The sequence below is a fragment of the Ciona intestinalis genome, chromosome 11, assembly GCF_000224145.3.
Source record: "Ciona intestinalis chromosome 11, KH, whole genome shotgun sequence".
Taxonomy (NCBI): Eukaryota; Metazoa; Chordata; class Ascidiacea; order Phlebobranchia; family Cionidae; genus Ciona; species Ciona intestinalis.
Genome location: NC_020176.2, coordinates 2,397,611 through 2,398,465, shown reverse-complemented (window position 1 = coordinate 2,398,465; position 855 = coordinate 2,397,611). Strand labels below are relative to the sequence as shown.

Sequence of the window (855 nt, the reverse complement as noted above, 5' to 3'; positions counted from 1 at the left end):
CCAGGTCTTTCATTTTGAGTTGTGCACATTCTACTGCCCTATCTTTCCCTGTGCTTTGCAAGTTACTGCGCATATACATGTATTGCTGTACATATGTTTAACAAAGAACTGTAATCTATCGTGTGGTGTATTTCGTAGAGCGTGTTCCCAGTGGTTAGCGTGTCCGTTTACCTAATAGGGTATAGGTTCGAGACTCGACTCTGCTACCATTATGGACGTATGTGTCTTTGGGCAAGACACATAACAGCAATTGCTTCAACCTAGTAGTCCCTAATGGGTTGTCTAAATTTTAAGCCATAGAAAAAATAAAATACTCACCAAGTTATATACGTGGTAACATAAGCGAGCACAATGTGTATGAAACAAAACACCTAAGTATACAATGGAATAATATATATGGTAACTCACAAGCATTAGTTTAAGTGTAAACTACAGCGTCATATATAATAGGTTGGGAAAAGACGGGACACCTTGAGCACATAATATCCAAATATCCTGATCGTGTTTTAAACAATTAACAACGGTCCATGGGAGTCCTGAGGATATAGTTTTATAATTCTCCAAATGTTCGTTGTTTACTACTACCAAATGAGACAAGAAATAGCATGAAATGGTGTACCATCTTCCTCTACCCTATTAATTCCCACTCTGTTACGCTCCAGTTAAGTCACTCCTACTGGCAAAGCGCTTCAAGCAACCATTCGTCTCCACGTTGATTGCAATCAACGTCTTAATTGTGTAAGTTTAGTTTCAGTTTCTTTGTAGTTCTCTCAGTTTAGCAGTACAGCTGCCATGCAGTTAGTTACTCAGTAGTTTTGTATGCTGATGTATTTAGTCCAATAACCGCTCTAAATT

The 855-nt window shown here is 38.4% G+C and overlaps 1 long non-coding RNA gene across 1 annotated transcript in view; it reads left to right on the top strand.

The window, feature by feature from the left end:
• LOC113474671 overlaps positions 1-855 on the top strand; it is a 19,728-nt gene that overhangs the window by 11,886 nt on the left and 6,987 nt on the right. The window lies entirely within an intron of this gene.